Genomic DNA, 17,480 nt, shown 5'->3' on the forward strand with positions numbered 1-17,480 from the left:
ACATATATCAACCAGGGAGCTAGCTGTAAATCTAAGACACAATAGACTTAAGTTGGTTCCTAAATACTACAAAAATAGGCAAACATCTCGTGAGACCGAACAAGTTAAAAAGGAGAGAACGTAAAAATAAACTGTACAAGGAATGAAAATAGGGAATATAATTACAGAGATTTAAAACATAATGAGAAAACTAAGAACAATTTTCCACCTCAAAAAACTGAAAACCTGGCTTAATATAATTAACCTAACTAGAGCTAAAAAATAAATAATCTGATAACTACAAGAGCAATTAAATCAACAGTTTAAAAAGTCTCCCACAAATACCAGGTTATATAATATACACAAAAATCTACTAAGTGTTCAAAGAAAAGATCAATTTAATATAAACTCTTATAGAGAACATAAAATAGAGAATGCTCAGTCTACTCTATGAAGTCAGTTTATTTTTGAAACTCAAATCAGACAAGGACTCTATGAAAAAGAAAAAAAAATAGGCCAATCTCATTCATAAGCACAGTTGAAAAAAATCCTAAACAACAAAACAAAACAGGAAGCCTAGTCCAGCAGCTGTTTAGAAGATAGCGCTTAGTGATCCAAGTAAGGTTCAACCCAGAATTCAAAAATGACTTAGCATTAATAAATCTATAAGAGTATTTATCCACATTAACAGGCATGGGTGTGGGGATCACATCAATTTCAATTGACGCAGAAAAATCATTTAATAAAGTTCAAAGGCCACTAATGACTTTAAAATTTCTCTCAGACAACCAGAAGAGAACGTTCCACCAAAAGCCTACAGCAAGCATTGTTTCTGGTAGTGAAACATTAGCATCTTCCTCTTTAAAATAAGTAACAGGGTTAGTTAGTATATTAATTATCACCACATCTGGACTGAGCATGGTGCTGGACGTCCTAGCCAGCACAACACGCTCAGTAAAAGAAATACATGATTACCAGAGCAGAGGGAAAGAAGCAAACTTCTCATTCATAGGTGAAGTGATTGTGTACATCAAGCATGTCAAAGTTGCAGCCCGCGGGCCGCATGTCTTGTTTATTTGGCCCGTGTTAGCCTTTGAGTTTGACATGCTTGGTGTACATAGAAAATCAAAGAATATACACAGAGTATGTTAAAATCAGAGTGAGAATTAAGCAAGGAACTAGATAGAAGACAAGCATACAAAAAATCAACAGCACTTTCTATACTAATCAAAAAGAAATCGTAACCCTAAAAACAGACACCACAGTAAGGACCCGGAGGAAACATCGCAGTAAAGAATGACTAACCCTGAGAGACTGAAGGGGACCTAAGGAAACATATGTAGGGAGCATATTCTTGAAGGGGAAGAGTCATACCATAAAAATGTCATTCTCTCAGAGCCTGGCTGGGTCGCTCAGTTAGAGCGTCAAATCCTGATACCCAAGGTTGCGGGTTCAATCCCAGTCAGGGCACATACAGGAACCAACCAATCTATAATAATAAAAGCGTAATATGCTTATTAGACCGGACGTCCTTCTGGGAGACCTTCCGGACAAAGCCGGGGCTGCAAGGGAAGCCCGGGCCCCAGGTGCCAGAGGGAAGCCGGTGCCGGCAGCCAGGGAAGGAAGGCCTACTCTTGCACGAATTTCGTGCATCGGCCTCTAGTGAATGCATATACGAGTGGAACAACAAATCTCCCTCCCTCTCTCCTTCCCTCCCTCCCTCGCTCCCTCCCTCCCCTCCTTTTCAAATCAATAAATAAAAAATTTTTTTGAAGATGTCATTCTCTCCACATCCATCTATAGATCCAAGTGCCTCCAATCCAAACACCAAAGGCCTTTCCCAAGAATGTGACAAGCAGATTCTGCAACCTGTATGACCGCAATGTGAGGACTTACCCCCATGTTAAAAGTGGCCTGCAGCTATGTCATTAGTACAGTGTCGTATTAGTACAGAAACAGAACCATAAAGCGAAAGAATCATAAATTCAATTATGTTCGACTCTATGAAAATTAACAACTCCTGTCCATCTAAGAATGTAAAGAAAAAGAAAAAGCAAGCCACCAGCTGGGACATCCCTGAAGCCTGTATAACTGGCCAAGGAATAGGATCCAGAATATATAAAACACTGCTATAAAGCAGGAAGAAATGGACCACCCAGCTGAAATACGGGCTTACGCACAGGCATTCTGCAGACGAGGAATCACGAACGGCACCATGAAAAGGTGCCCAACCTCACTGGCAATCAGAGAACTGCACGTTAAGATCACAAGGAGACACTAGCTTCTACCCAACGGTGGGCCACTGTTAAGTAATTCCAAGTCTTGGTAAGCATACCCATCAACCCCCAGGAGTCTCATCTGCTCCGACCATTCTTACTAAACAGCATCGTCTTGTAACACGAACGCCGACAGCGCAATGACTGTGCCCCGAGTGTGCATACCCCCAGGAGAGACCGTGCCGAGTGTGCACAGGAGCGGCGTACAGAGCGACCCCAGATGCAGGGGTGACAGCCAACGCCGGGAACAATTCCGGTGCCCAGCGACGGGAGACAGAAGTGCAGAAGCCAGCGGTGTGCAGTCGTACGGTGACAGGCTGTGATGTACAATGCGCTCCATGCAGCAACGCGGGCGAAACTCAGAAACTTCACTCTGAGGAAGAAGCCCAGTCCCGGAACACCAGACAGCAGAACACCCTTTCAGAGGGCTCCGAACAAGCCCCGCTGAACGACACCCTGCGAGGAGCAGACAGACGGTCAAACCAGACACAATTGAAAAGCGAGAGAAGGATAAACAGACAATCCCACACACTGATAACCGGGGGGTGGGGAGGGGGCCGGGGAGGGCTCACACAGATGAAGTCCACGGGACTGCTGATGTGAATGTCTTACAGCGGTGCTAAGTGGACAGGGGTCCTGATTACCATTTTCATTTTAAAATTTACCCATAAACTCACATTCTTTAGTGTGCATCAAGCAACATGACTTTAAAAAGAAAAAAAGGAGAGAGAGAGAAAAGAAGGAAGGGAGAAGAAAAAGGAAAAACTGCATCAGGAAAATAGGGAAGACCAAATTAATACAGTAAATACCACGGAGGTGGAATTCCATAAGAAGAACACTGACGTAGCCTGGACACATCACATGACGACTGGTAAACAGCAATGGAACTTGACCAGGGACTGAATTTTAGGCTGAGAGAAACTTTCAAAACTTCAAGCAATCATCTGAGATTGCAAAAGGGGTTGGTCTCACCACCATACCGTGAGTGGATAGACATTTACATGTAAACCAAGACCTCGTAAGTGAATGCATGTGCCTGTGTATTTCCTCAGCACCTCCAGAGACGTGGTGCCACTGAGGGGATGTGGGCATTTCCATACAACAAAAGTCACACCGCTCACGGGGAAGCATTTGGCGACCAGCACGGCAGTTCTGGCCATCGGCATCCTTTACACGCCCGTGGACACCCGTGAGAGCCATCCGCATGACCATGGACACCATTTCTATTTCCTCAGGTGTGTGCATGGCGGTGGGATGTGTACACACCTATCATCCCCCCAGAGCACCTCCGGAGGCACAGGCGGGTCCCCGTTGGCCGTAAGAAGAAAAGACCCATTTCCCCATCTTTTAAACGCTTCCCACCCCTTCCGCCTCTCCCACCACTGGTACAAATTCTCCACAAAAATCTGATTAAATCTCTCTACACTTCCCCACAAAGCTCCATCACAGAATTTATCACTATTTCTGCTTAGGGTTGGAAACGAGAAAAAAAAACCACACAAAACCACAAAGAACAAGTCAGTGTCTGAATCCAATTCCATATGAAAACATTTAAAATACATTAGATTTTTGGTCAAGATGAAAGACACACACACACACACAAAAATCTAGCAATCTATTCTAATTGGGTTCCCATGGTAACTGTACAATTGGGTTTTTCAATATAACATCCCTAAGGCCCCATGCACACTTGTAAAATAGACTTCAAACAGCCTGGGTTGTTTTCCCATTACAGCACTCCCAGGAAGATCAATTACGACACCCCCCCTGCCCTGGCCATTCGTGGCAGGAGGCGTTAGCACCACTGGCCGTATTAGCACCCGTCACAGAAGGAAACACCACATATCATGATAATTATATCAAACGAATCATACACTTCAGAGCCATCAAACCTGTTCTGGGTAATAGACTGGTCCTGCCGCTGTCACAGAACCACATGGAGGGAAGGGGTGGGCTCCAGCCCCAGCGCACGCCACACCGGCGGGCCGCTCATCGATCTCAGGGATACACGGAATCAATCATTAATAATTACATTATGAGATGACCCTCAAGGTTAATCATATTCTTAGAGACTCTCACTACGGAATTAAACAACAAACAGAGCCTCGCTGGTAAATAAATAAGTAAAACGGAACTGGGGATGCAGATCCACCCTTTAAATATTAATGGCACGCCGGGGACCAAAGCGCATCCCCTCGCCAGGGACCTGAGCTTCTGCACTGACCGGTCTCCCTGCCACAGGTGGGCCCGAGGCAGGTCCCAGGGCCCCGGTGCCGTGGGCACAGAGGGCGTCAGGAATGGCAACGTCCTCAGGTCAAGTTAACAACCTACGTGTCTGCAGCAATCCTAGAAATCCCTGCATGCCTGACGCGTGCTGCGGGCCTACTGACCGGGAGACTGGTGCAGAGGTAAATGTAGCACCCCCCTACTTCCGCATGGCCCCCATCAAGGCCACGGATGTAACGCAGGCCAGTCTGGGACAAATGTGGGCCAGCAGCTTCCCGTGAGAAACGTCTAGGTCCCCAACTCAACAGAGACCTCCAGAAGTTCCCAGGCATCTGAGCAAGAAAAGCAGCCAACGGCACGGGCCTTAGCATTCTGGCTGGTGTCCACTAGGATGACCACAAGCTGCTCCTTGGTCCAGGCAGGAGAGCGACTGAACTGACACCCCTCGAGAAGAAAATCAACCGATGAAAACATCCCCACCAAAACGTCCAGACGGGCTCCCTCACCCCTGCCTGAACTTCAGTCCTACGCTGGTCTCTCCTCTCACCTCGCCTTTTCCCATCAGGCCTGCGTGCACTAGGGCACGTCCCCACACCTGGCCTGGCCGCCGTCCGGGGCCCGCTCGGAGGCTCTTGCCTGGCCTGCTGCCTCCCTGTCCTGCAACCCCGGGGCCGGCGACCAGCCTGCTGCTCCGAGTCCACAGCAAGTTGTGTCTGGCATCCTTGGCTGGGCCTCCCCTCCAGCACCAGCCCACACCAGGCCCCGGAGAGCTTCTAGCGGGGACTTCCTGCAGCGAGAGATGGAGGCACACAAGTAGAGCGGAAACTCAGCGGGAGTGGGATGGGCCCCCGGGGAGGGGACATTCTAGGGCTGAAGAGGCTGCTGGAGGAGCTGCGAAGCGGGAGGATTGGGAGAGACACCAGGGCGGAGAGCTGGTGTGGGGTCCCCACGGAGTGTGAGGGGCTCCGAGAAGGCCTCCTCCCCACTCACTCTCAGAGCACAGCACGGTGCACAGGCTTCCAGAGAACGTGCCAGACCGGAGGTGGGGGGCTCTGGGCTGCAGTGGAGTCAGGATGAGTCTCTGAGGCTCATTCCATGTGGGACCTGGCGGGCAGGAGGGTTTCCCTGGAGCAGGTCTAGACCCGGGCATTCAATGGAAGGAGGGGGATCGAGAAGTGACTCTCCCTCACCCAAGCACCGGGTGCCACGCGGCCATGTCTGGGGCCTCCCTGTGATGCATCCTGTGCTGGCACGCAGCCCCGTTGTGTCTGGAGCAGGTCAGCATCCCCAGGAGGCTTGTCCAGTGCCCGCAGGGACAGAGGCGGGAAGCGGCTGCATGGACAAGCGAGGCCAAAGCCACTGAGGTCACCGAGGCTGCAGCCGGCAGCTTCCTCCGGCGGTGGAGGGATGAGACAGATGTGAACACTCACAGGCTAAATCTAGGGCCCACGTGCCCTTGGCTCTGCACCCCCAGGGGCAGCCCCAAGTGAACGGAGGTGGCCTGGCCCAATGCGGACAACGTGCCACTTCCCAGCGGCTTCCAGAAGGTGACCCTGCAGACAGGTAAAGGCCCGCCGCCTGGGGCCAGTGTCCTGTCGCCAGGTCACACGGAATAGAGGGCAGGTGCTAACGAGCACCCAGCAGCCAACACGGATCGGGAATGCGCAGCCATGATCCGGGTTCCCCACGCGTCATCGGGAGTTTCCACGGGATCGCCAGGCACACGCTTCAGCGCGGAAACTACTAGAACACTAGTTTAGGGCAACAGAAAAGAGTATTTACTTAACCCTCCCGGAATCCACCCTGTTTTAGTTGCTGTGATACTCAATGGGCAGGAGCAAAAGCACGTTGGGCCCAAAGAAGAAATCTCAACACTCAGAGGAGGAAAGTCGCCGAGGAAATGAGAAGCGTGACCTTTGCGGGCCTCCCTGGGGTGACAAGCAGAGCAGGGCAGGCCGCGAGCCCAGCAACGTGACCTCGGTCCACCGGGAAATGAAACAAGACTCTGGGCGATGCTCTAATCACACCAGCGGCAGAAATAAACAAATTTTTTTAAAAGCTCAGAGGAAGTCTTTGAGCTTATATTTTTGTAGGAAAAAAAAAAAACCCTAAACTAATTATGGCTCAATCTCATGTGGATTCAAGCTAACAGTCGGGGGACAGTGAGGCGTCACAGAGGTCCCTGGAATCAGAGTGTCTGGGTAACAAAGCACCCCGGCCGCCCGGACCCTGTTTTAGCATCTAGAGTCCCACGTCCGGGTAAACTGCTGGCACCATGGCAGACAAGAACGGGGACGGATGGTGTGGGAACGCGGCCATCAGCAAACACGCCCGGAGCTCAGCGCATCCATCTGCCTCGACAGCCCCTCTGATGATAAGACAACGCTGACAGAAACAGATTCTCCCGCACAATAAAGAATAGCACACCTGGGCTTTCCTGGGAGAGCTGGCTAAACTCAGTAACTTTGGGAAATACATCATTTCTCTTCTTCGCCCAGCCTGCTAGGAAGTCCCGCTGGAGTGTGGACGCCTTACTCCTAAGAGCAGCTGCAAGCACTGAGGACACCTCCGATCGGGTGCCGAGCTACGGACACCGTCCATCCGCATCCTCTCCGATTCCGTCATCCCACACCCGCACGCCCTTGAGCTAGGTGACAAGGTCAGGGCACCGGGACTTGGAAGCAATACTTCTCAGGAGCTTCGCAGAGTCTGGCTTTGACCACGGCTGGAGTGTGTGTGTGTGTGTAAATAGGTCTTATTTGGGGGTATCTCTTTACCTTCATATCTGGATGGGCATCCCCAGAGTCTTGTTTCATTTCCCGGTGGACTGAGGTCACGTTGGTGGGCTCGCGGCCTTCCCTGCTCTGCTTGTCACCCCAGAGAGGCCCGCAAAGGTCATGCTTCTCTATTTCCTCTGCGACTTTCTTCCTCGGAGCGTTGAGATTTCTTCTTTGGGCCCAACGTGCTTTTACTCCTGCCCACTGAGTATCACAGCAACTAAGTGATACTCAATGAGTGACCATGCAGGTCACTCGCCCTCCCAGGGCCAGTCTCCTCCCAGGCCGAACCGGGATGCTGATGGTGCCTAGGTCGTCGGGGGGCGGAGCGTGAGGACGGGGTAAGTCGGTCTGTGAAAGCAGCCAGCACAGGAAGCCTTCCATACGTGTTACTATGAGCAATATCATGATCACACCGGCCAGAACCTTCTGGAGCTTGAGTAACTCTACCAGGCCCATCCAGATATGAAGGTAAAGAGATACCCCCAAGGAAGACCCATTCACACACACACACACACACACACACCTATCGTAGAGGTTCTAGTCTTGACAAAGCCTCCTTGATGGACCATGTAACCCCCCACACCGTGGTGGGAGCAGTCACACATGGGGAAATACTGTCAACATGTCGGTGTCACTGCTGGTTCCCGGCCCCTGTCACAGTGTCAGATTTTGTGTTTGGCCCTTTGGGAAGGTCTTTCGATTTAACAGACGATCAACGCCAAGCCTTCCAGAGGCGGGGGCTGGGGGCTGTCAGACTGGCAGTGCCCGCTGGGAAAGGCGCGCGAAGCCCGCTTGCTGGTCCTAGGCCCAGACACCGTGAGCTTGTCAGCGCCTGGCACACCTGAGCGCTCGGAGCGGTGCCCCCGGGCGGAGAGCACCTGAGACCAGCCCGTTGGCAGCTCTCAGTAATGTCCATTGTGGAAAACAGACACAGCAGAGAAAACCACTTCCTTAGACACAAAAGGCGTTTTAGAAACCCAGCGAATTAGCACCGAGCTACGCCACGCTCCGGACCAAACATGGTCCGGGAACCCCCGGAATCAGACACGCGGGAGGTGGACAGCAGTAGCCGGGACCCCATCTCTACTCCTGCCTCCACCAAACACAGTTTTGTGACTCTGAACTAACAAACGTCAATGATGATTATTCAGGACTCGCCCTGTGCCGAGTCTGGTATGAACCCCAAATGAAATGTGATCCCTCCCAGTAGCCCACAGCAGCTTCATGGATGGTAGTGCCATCTGTCTTATTTTTGGAGAAACCAAGGCTTGGAAAGGTTAAGTGACTTTACTCAAGGTCACAATTAGTAACTAGTGGAACCAGGTCCAACCCGAAGCTCTGTTCCCAGGGCCTGCACTCTTAACCCCGTGTACACTGTCCCAAATGAGGGGATGGGTTGTGTGTGAATCTGTAAAATGATGCTATCCTGACTGGAGGGAAACAAGGATGCTGATTGGACCAGAGGGAGACAAGGATGCTGATTGGACTGGAGGGAGACAAGGATTCTGGTTGGTTCCTCACCTTTTTCCAGTTACAATTTCATCCTTTTTACAGGACTGTGGTTCCAAATTAAGATTTCTATCCAGACAGTAAGTCATACATCAGAAATCTGTATTTCTTATTCCATGTGCTTATTACTTGTCCAGGTAGACAGAACAAGCATGATCACCTCCATCCAACAGATGAGGCAGCTGGGGGTTTAACAGTTGCCCCAAGTCACCCAACTAGGAAATGGCATCACCAGACCCTCTCCCTTGTTCTCCCCTCACAGCTCTGGCCCTTATACACTAAAAACGCAACTCAGTTCCACGAAAACGCATTCAGGTGTGTAGCGGAACGTGGGCCCTCACCTCAGACCATGGAAGTGCGTCTACCCAGAGCGGGAGAGAAAAGGGAAGATGGGGGTGAAGCACAATGTGGCTGTCCCTGCCTAACCTGTGCTTGCCAAACTCTCGCCGAAGTTCTGGTAACATCTGCATCTTCTGTCAGAACCACACGCCCGACGACTGTAACGCTGTGATAACATGCTCGGTTTGCAATCTGAAGAGATTCACACGTCCCTGAGGAGTTACAAAACCACGCACCCAGATCCACACGCGGGCACCTGAGAACGCCGCCTGCGAATGGATACCCCTGGAACGGGGGCTCGGAGCCCCCGGGCGGAGAGCACTGCTTCCGGGCCCCGCTAGGCTCCCTGCAGGTGCTCCAATGTTAGGCTCCGCTAGACCCTCCTGGGGAGCGAGCAGAGACTCAGGTCCCCAGCTCCTGATCCGGCAGGTCTGCCAATAACCTATGTTTTCCAGCAGCGCCCTGGGAATGCTGATGCCGGCAGGGCGCAGACGCCGCTCCCCTATGCTCACGGCCACCCCGCTCCAAGGAGAGCGACAGGTCCCCCGTTCCAGGGGTGGCTCTCACGAATGACATCAGAGACGGTCAACATCTGAAAGTGGTCCCTACTTTCAGTCCTTTTGACTGGGGAGTCAACTGTAGCGAAAAGTTTTCAAAGAAATGACAAATAACTACCCCTTACTGATTACATTTCAACATTGAAATGTCCAATCCCCTTTGTTGCCCGAGACGCAGCTCACTCTCTTCCCCCATCTCCAGACCTCTGAGCAGGCGGTGCCGGAATGGCCCAATCTGTCCATAAGGCAAGAGTTTCTTAAACTGCTATCCATACGACTCAATTTGTCAGTAAAAACTGCCACCAGCGCTGTGCTTGCAGAAAAATGCCCATAAATGCATTATTGCGACGGGCAGATCGATGTCTATCATAAAAACAAATAGATTTAACAAGTGCCTGCTTTTCCGAGCGATGCCATTGGTGGACGGCGCATTGCGGCGGGCCCTGGACTTCTGGGAATGGGCCATAGCGCCAGGGTTGGATACTCCGCTGACTTCACAAGTGATACGGGCAGGAAATTATTCTAACAAGGAAATGTCCCAAGTAGCCAAGTGAACACAGTAGGCATGGAGAGCTCTCGCACAGTTCCTTTCGTGGTTACACAGGTACACTCGCGAAAACGAGTGTGACAACCGTAAGAAAATGTGTCTGTCGAATGTGTAACCGGTTTTACCGCGGCTGCACCACAGGCCAAATGAGTTTATTCCCTCCCTGGAGACCCCACTCCTTTGGCAAACCCCTAATCTGGAAGAAAACAACTTGTGGTACAAACACACACACACACACACACACACACACACACGTTTCAGCATTGCACCCATGGGCGAGGGCGTGACTGCTGTGTCTGCGGCCCCTGGGCCAGCCTAGTTAGCTGTTTGGCTGGAGCAGACAGGAGGGGGGCTGCCCCAGACGGGATTCCCTTCCAGGGACCGTGCACTTTGGCAAGACACTGCTTGTGACAGATTTACACGTGAGCCAGAGCAGCCCAGACCGCTCGGACTCCTTCAAAGGTTACAAAAGGTCACAAAAATGATTCATTCCTCTTCTTAGACAGTTCACTTAGACAGCCACAGAAAGGAGCAGTTACTCACTGTAGTCTATATATTCAGTATATGGTTTCCCCAAACCCTACCGCCCTCCTACTGAAGCTTTATATCACTGTTCACTTTTCTAAGTCAAAAGAAAACTGGACTCTTATCCACTGACCAACAGGTACGTGGAAGTTACCCAAATGTCGCAGAACATACATCCCGCAGGGTTTTGCCTACAACACTGAGTCTCCCTGTGCCCAGCACTAGCAGAACAGGGACAACAATCAACCCAGGGCAGCAGCCTCCTGATACACCCCCTTTCAGATTAACCACTCACACTCACTTCACACCAAGAACGGGGCGTGGGTGGCTCATTTACCATGCGTATAAATGCAAATACTGGCACACAGTCCCCTCCCACTCAATGGTGATACTGTAGTTTATGTGTATGACTGTATCATCTTCCAGGTTTTCTTTAAATCATATTCTATGATAACACCCCATCTCTTTCAGAAAGCAGCTGAGTCAGAAGCTCCCATCCCAGGAAACAGGGTCGGGGGGGACTGTGACAGAGGCCCACGGAGCTCAGGGCCTTCACGGAGCTTAGAACCCAGAGCCCAGTGTGCCCACCTGGAGTGAGCAGACACACACACACACACAGGGAATCGGGACCCTCGGGGATCGTGGACTTAGAAGAGGAAGTCTACGCCAGGCAAGGGCGTCAGGCAGGGTCAGAGTGGTGTGACAATGACCTGACAGGTGGTAACAGAGGACCAGAGGGAAGAGTTCAGAGAATGTGGTTCTGCTTCCTTTCCTTTTCCAAGGAGAAAAGACCCGCGACTGGAAAAGGGCAGCGATGCCCACAAAGGAAGTGGGAACAGGACGATCTGGGTGGCTTGAACCACTGGCTTCTAAATATCCTCTGTACAAGGAGGATGTTCCCCACGTCCCGTGTGGTTCAGGGTTCAGGTTCAGGGTTCGGGCTCTGGAGGAGGCCGCCCGCAAATGAAAGAGACTAGAAAGTATTAATTTGGAAATATTGGGGGCCAGGCGGGAGCCCAGCTCAAGAGGAAGGACCCCGCTTCAATCCGGCCTTGCGATCCCTTTTATTTAGGTTCGGGATCCACGCATAGCCCTTAGGCAGGCAATTCCAGTAACAGCTCCATGATAGCCCATCAGCAAGCATTTACATGAGACCAAAAGGTGGAAGTTGCTTCAGCTACCATTGTCTCCACTAGACAGGGGGTGCAGAGCGCTGACCTTTCAGAGCTCAAGGTCTCCAGCCTTCCGGGTTCCTTCTCCACACCTCTCTGCTAATGAGGACAATGGGCGGCTTCCAAGGGTACAATAAGAAAAATAAGACTTAGTTTGGTAAGTGTATATTATTAAAAAATACTGAGAACGGTAAGCTGTGTTGGGTTCCGGAGGAAAAGGCTGGCGAAGAAACGGTGGGAACGCCCACAAGGTCGGTTCTTCCGCAGGCCTGGCCGCCCCTCCTTCCCGGATGCAGGAAGGACAAGCACAGAGTGAACATGGGACAGGGGCCCAAGTGGCAGACCAGGCCCAGATGAGGCCAGTCAGGCCCAAAGCAGAGAGAACCAGCAAGGTCTGAGAACCGCCCACCGCCTGGGTGGAGGTCTACACCCCCATGCCCCACGGTGCCATAGGCTGCTTGGTATCTTTTTCACCTCCCTGAGTGTTTAATCCAGGAGTGGGGGACGTCCGGCCCTGCCCAGGCATTAGGGGCGAGTTAATTAAATGTTTGACCAAACAGAGCAGGCTAATTTTTAAGCTGATCATTTTGTATGGCCCGTGGATGATGCTATACATATCCCAAGGCCCTTGGCAGAGAAAAGGTTCCCACCCCTGGTCTAATCCACAGAGGACGCGGGAGAACTATCACACCATCTCCCATCTTCTGTCTGGGGATGGGGACGGGGAAGCCTTGCTCAGAGACTCCACGGGTTCCATGTGAATAACCAGGCGCTTTGCCTTCACCTTCTACCTCCACCAGCGGTGGCCCCTCTCGGACAACGGACGACCCAACCAAGCCAACGCTGTGCTGGCACATACAAACTGTGCTCCCAGGACAGAGAGCGGCTACCGGGCTGAGGCCCGAGAGGGAAAACCCCCCGAGATTTGGACACTTAGGAGCCCGGGCGGGAGGGGTGCGAGGGGTAGGACTGCTGTCCTGCATTATCCCGACTTGGGAATGATGGGGCCGGTGTGGATGGCTCTCAGAGGCTGCCAGTCTACTCCAGGTGTGCCTGGAGGCTGTGGGGTGTGGTGTAGACAAACCCCAGCAGGGGAACGAGGACCCCACCTGGTCCTCCTCTCCACAGGACTCAAACAAGACAGAGTCTGGAATTCTGCACAAGGAGTGTGCTGAGGCCTCGCGGCAAGGAGAGGCCGGAGGAGGGGCTTCTGGAAGCTTCTTGGGAACTACAGGGGAGCGGCGGCCCCCTTGGCGCTGGTGGGCAGGGCAGGGCAGGAGGTGGGCAGTGATGGCGTGAAGGTGTTGGCCATCACCTGGAGGTAGAGCAGGGACCGCCAGGTGTCCACACCAAGCCACTGTCACTGCAGGGCGACCTGGTCCTGGACACAAGACCCAGGGCAAACCAGACACACGTGTGCACACCTGGGCACACCTGAGCTACCTGGGCCCCGTGCGGGTGGGTGGGGGCAGGGCGGGCTCCACCGTGACAGTGAGATGAGGGAGCCCATTGGGCCACTCGGGGCTGGACTGCCCCACGTGCCCCACGGGCAGCAGACGCCGCCCTCCTCGGGGCGAGCCCTGAACTTGGGCAGGAGGGAGGCCACCCGGACACTCACCGGAACCCAAGGCGCCGACCTCCAGCAGCGGGGAGCGCAGGGGGCGAGGGGGTCTGGGCGCCAGGGCTGCCGGGGCACGTCCGGGGCGCGGGGCGGGGCTGGGGGCGGGGCCTGCGCTCGCGGGAAGTGGGACGCGGGGGCGGGGCCTGGGCTCGCGGGAAATGGGACGCGGGCGCGCGGGGGCGGGGCCTGGACGGAGGAAACCCGGGCGCAGGCAGGGGCGGGGCCGAGCGCGGGCACCGCCTCCCCGCCCTGAGCGCCGCGGGGTCGGAGCATGCGCGGTGTGGCGCCCGGGCTGACCCCGCTCTGCGCAGCCTCACAGAGGAAAATAACAACAAAACTGAATCAGGATGCCTGCTGGGTGTCCTGACAAGTGTGTTGTGGTGCAGTTTCACAGTGAGTTAATGCATAAACAGTACTTTTCTTTTTATCTGGACAGTGTTTTAACATGCACCCCCAAGCTATTAATAAAAAGAGGCTAGCTGGTGTTTGCCTCTCTGATCCCCAGGGCAGGACAGAAAGGCAGTTTGGTGATCCAGGGGCTGGTGAGGTGGATGATGTGATGTCCCGGGGGGTGAGTGAGGAAGTGTGGCATCCAGGTGAGGCGCCTGGGCCTGGCCCTGCTGCAGGGACCCAGTCGCCCTCGTTGGGGAGATTGAAGGATGCTGCAGATGCCTGCACAAGGGGTTCCAGGTTCAGGAGCCAAAGTGAGGTCTCAGAGCCACCCTGGCCCAAGGACGAGACCTGCTAAAGCCTGAGACAATGAAATGTGGTATCTCGGACTCTCCAGTGAGCAGAACTAAAACCCACACTTCCGGCACTTCCTGGCAAATTCTTCCCTCCTTGGTGATAAATTTAAAAAACTCAAGTCATTTTCTCAAAGCTCCCCCATGCCTTGTCCCCTGCCCCATCTCACCACACACTCCCCTTCCTGTTGTTAAAGCAACATAAGCATAGTGCCACCCCAAGGAGCCCGCCAGGTGTGCAAGGAGCACAGGTGAGGAGGCGGGGCTGGGCCTGCCAGCCTGGTACTGTGTGGGCACCTGCCTTCTCCACCTGCCGGATGACCGCCTGGCACCAGGTGGGCCCGGTGCCTCTGGGGGTCCCCGTCGTGTATTAACAAATCCCATCCCATCCTCCAGACACTGGTTCCCAGGAAGGAATTTTGAAGAAGAGGTAGACAGCCCCAGCCTCGTGTCCTCACTTCCCTCGGACTTCACCGGCCTCCCAGCGTGTCCCCGAGACCAGCCCGCCTCCTCTGGGCCGCTGGAACAACGGTAATAATTTGCATCTCCTTTTAAACCTCTAAATACTTACCTTTCACGTTAAACAAATGAACACGGCGTGTTTTTGCTTCCAGTGATTTGCGGCCCAAGAAATGCGTTTAACAAGCCTCCTTCCCAGCTACTTTTGTGACAGGAGACCATTTACAACAAAGCTGTCTTCAGTAGTCAAACTTAATCCCCACTACCCTGCCTCGGGGAAAAGAGGGGATTTTGTAACGATCACATAAAACCTTGTGCGGTTTGAAAGCCCCCGAACTCCGGGCAAACGCGCCAGGGCCACGTAACAAAAGAAACATGTCGGGGAGCTTGCCACTGTGGGTGTTTTACATGCAGTTTTCTCTTCGGACAGCATCTCCAGTGGAAGGCTCCCCGATTAACACAATTGATTTTCTCAGCCCCCGGTTCCTGTAAAGGCCGGAGCCAAGAGCGGGCCCTGGCTGGTGCAGTCCCGGTGGGTTTGGACAGGTGAGGGCCTCTGGGGGGGTCTGGAGCAGGGAAGTGGGGCCCTCAGGACCAGGGGCCGGTGCCAGGGGTCTCTGTGCGCTGTTCTCAGCATTGCTGGCGCCATCGTCGTGCTCATGCAGCCTGGACGGCATCTCCAAGGAGGCAAGAGCATGCACGGCGCTGTGCGGTGCATCGCCCCACGGAGCTCAGCTGTGGAGCAGCCGGGACACCTGCTCGGGTTGAGGGGATGCTGCAGGAAAGGCCTGAAAGAGAAAATGAACCGCACTGGCTTCCATCACGGGAAACGCCCGCACAAGGTAAGGGCCATTGTCGATTGTGGGATGAGACCATTGGACAGAGACCACCGCCGGTCTGACCTCGCTCGTCCTTCCAAAACGTGGCGACTTTAGAGAACTGCCTACCGGGCAGTGTGTACAACACATGCAAACGAGCGAATCGGTGCAGCTTCCGGTGTGTGTCTGGGTCCCTGGGCTCAGAGAAGGCCTGTGCTTTGGGGGAGGCCGCCCGCCTGCCTGGGGCTGTCTGGCTGCGGATGGCTCGGGGTGGGGGGGTTGCCTGGGATGTCGGCCTTTTGGAAAGAGGCTCCCACACTCATTACCGGGTGTTTCTGATCCATTTTCGGGAAGGGTTCTGTCGGTAACGCGCTGCCTGCGGTTTGGGCAGCGTCTTGTAAGTGGTGTGAAGTGCGCCCGGGCGCCCAGAGGAGGGGGTCTCCCCGCAGCCTCCGCCTTCGGGGTGAGCAGAAGCACCTGGCTCGCTGTGACTTGGAAATTAATGCCAGAGGCGTGGGGACTGGGGTGCTGAGCCTGTGCTCTGTCCTCGTCCACGCTGCCGGGGAAACGACGCATGAGAACCAAGACAGGGACGCCCCCCACGCCAGGTGCTGTCTCCACTCCGAGATACTCATCTGGGAAGGGCAAGCAGTGCGTCCCTTCCGAGGGGCCGGCCCCGCCTCGCCCCAGGGCACCGATTTAAAATAACACGAGGAGGCAAAATTGGGAAGAGCCCCAGGCACGTGGGCAGCAGAACTATGGTGCTGATGGGGCCGGACTGTCCCAGGGTCCCATTGTCTGCTGGGTAATCTGGGGAGTCAGGAATGAGAGCGTGAGGTCCTAGGAGTGGTCCCTCCATCTGTCTCACCAGCAGCCACTGCATAGGACGCCCTGCTGGCCCCGCAGGGACCCTGTGGCTCCAGGGCCATCACAGCCATCTTTGCCGGTGGGGGGGGGGGGGGAAGGCTCCCATGGAGACAGAGAGGAAGGCCCCAGCCCTCCCTGCTGAGCTCCTGGATCCAGCCTGACCTGAAGGTGGCCATCCCTGGACATCTCATGTCTGTGTGACAATGAATTATTCTGTTTGAATAAACCAGTTTGAGTTGTGTTTGTAACCAAGAGTCTTGAGTGATACAGGTGTACCTGGGCACTGTGCTACCTGCCTTTACTTGTGTTATCCTTTCAAAAGCTCACAGCTTTGCCTGGCCAGTGTGGCTCAGTGGTTGAGCGTCAACCTATGCACCAGGAGGTCAGGGTGAAATTCCTGGTCAGGGCACACGCCTGGATTCTGGGTTCGATCCCCAGTAGGGGGTGTGCAGGAGGCAGCCGATCGATCCATGATTCTTTCTCATTATCGATGTTTTTCTCTCTCTTTCCCTCTTTGAAATCAAGAAAAACGTTAAAAACAAAAACCTCGCAGATTTGTGAGATGAGCATCATTATACCCATTTTACAGTGAGGAGACTGAGGGGGAAGAGGTCAGGTTACTTGTACACAGCTACTCGGCTACAAAATGGTAGCGCTGGGACTTATTTGTGTGGAGTTATTGATCCCCAAGGTCCAATGTTTTCTAAGAATATTCTTAATTCCTCAGAATATAGGGTTAGAGAGGGGAAAGGAAGAAAGAAAGGAGGGAGAGAGAGAGAGAGAGAGAGAGAGAGAGAGAGAGAGAGAGAGAGAAGCAGGGAGGCACAAAGGGAGGGAGCGAGAGAGACAGAAAAAAAGACTCTGTTAGCATTTTTGAATTGAGGAATTTAAAATCTTTTGGTGGCAAGTGATGATGGTGTATTTCTAGGGCTTAGGGATTTTATCTTGCTATTTGTTCTTCAAATAAAAGAATCAGAGTTGCTGACTTAGTTTAAACCAACTCCAAAGACTGCCGAGTTGACTGCTGATTAAAAACTTGTCTTTCTCGGGTCTGAGATAGGA

General features: G+C 53.2%; 1 protein-coding gene across 1 annotated transcript in view; it reads right to left on the reverse strand.

The window, feature by feature from the left end:
• MGMT (O-6-methylguanine-DNA methyltransferase) overlaps positions 1 to 13,638 on the reverse strand; it is a 158,530-nt gene extending 144,892 nt beyond the window's left edge. The window contains exon 1 of the mRNA XM_079793032.1: positions 13,529 to 13,638. The gene's annotated coding sequence lies outside the window, so the exon portion shown is untranslated. The remainder of the gene's footprint in view (positions 1 to 13,528) is intronic.
• Between the last annotated feature and the right edge of the window lie 3,842 nt (positions 13,639 to 17,480).

This window comes from Cnephaeus nilssonii (genome assembly GCF_951640355.1).
Source record: "Cnephaeus nilssonii genome assembly, chromosome: 16".
Classification (NCBI taxonomy): Eukaryota; Metazoa; Chordata; class Mammalia; order Chiroptera; family Vespertilionidae; genus Cnephaeus; species Cnephaeus nilssonii.